A 1,287-nucleotide genomic window follows, 5' to 3' on the forward strand; every position below is an offset into this window, starting at 1 on the left:
CCCTCAGGACATTGATACCCAGCAGGTGGCTCAAATTGTCAACTTTTCCATAATGCAGCATTAAATAAAGTATCTGCAGAGATAGGGAGGGGGACAGGGTCACAAGATGGCCTATCAAGATTACAGGTTTTGGCTGGTTTTGATAGCTTTGTTGTTTTTTTTCCTCATTTAAGGAAAATTTTGAACAATAAAGGTCAAAATAATCCTCTTCTGAAATCTGACTGCAGAAATACTTTATTGCTTTACAGAGCAGGGTGTTTCAAGTCTCTCTATAGGCAGTTCTTTCTCAAAGTGCCTCGGTGGGTATGACTGCTCTAAGTTGTGGGGTTTGTACTCAGTTTGTACTCTGGCACTTAGATTGTTTTAATTTTGGAGATCCATTGCCCATCATACCTTTTTGTGCAGGGACAGAACCAGGCATCATGGTCCCCCTTTGAAAGGAAGGGACAGGCTTTACTCTGTAAGCTTCTGGACGAGGTCCACTGAAATGTTTGTCACTGTGAGCTTGAATTGAATTCCTGGCAGGTAGAAGTGTGTGCTTGGCAGTCCTGTGCTCTGTCCCTGTGTTGGGCCTTCTGTAATGCAGAAATAGAGCAGAAGCATCTGAGCCAGGTTTTTAATGCATGTGATAGTGATCTGTTATTGCATGCACAAAAATAATTAATACAATTCATTGCATGGCCCATCCTCTTAGTAATTAGGTTCCAGTTTGGGGTTTCTAGACTGGTGAGACATTCTCATGGTGAAGGCAAAACAAGGAAATGAAGAGAAGCAAGGAACAGGAAAGCTATGAAAGCTTTAGCAGGATGAAAATAGGAGGGGCAGCCCTCACTTTGCAGCAGCACTGAGAGGAGGTGATGCTTTGAAACATGGTGGCAGAGACATGGGAACTAATGAGGGGAACGAAAGCAGGATGAGTTCTGGGTGATGGATGAGGGGAGGGAAATGTGCTGGCAGAGAGTCTCCTTCCAGTGAAATAAATACAAAGGGAGGGATGATAAGGAAGAGGATCACACCTCTGATGTCTTTGACCCTCAGTGATCCTTGCATGCTTGTGAAAATAAATATTTAACAAACTTCTTAAAGCTTGTTTAAAAGAGGAAATTATTAGGTTTGCTCTCTGCTTGATTCAGAAGTTTATCTCTGCCATCTGAATTTTGGTGCTTATGTCAGCAAAACCAGCATTATAACCGGGTGGTGTTTTGACCCTATGGGAGCTAATATGTTTCAAACACCAGCTAAATAAAAATCAGTGTGGTGCAGCCGGTCATTGTGCATCACATTCCT

This window comes from Merops nubicus, unplaced genomic scaffold (genome assembly GCF_000691845.1).
Source record: "Merops nubicus isolate BGI_N331 unplaced genomic scaffold, ASM69184v1 scaffold6495, whole genome shotgun sequence".
NCBI lineage: Eukaryota > Metazoa > Chordata > Aves > Coraciiformes > Meropidae > Merops > Merops nubicus.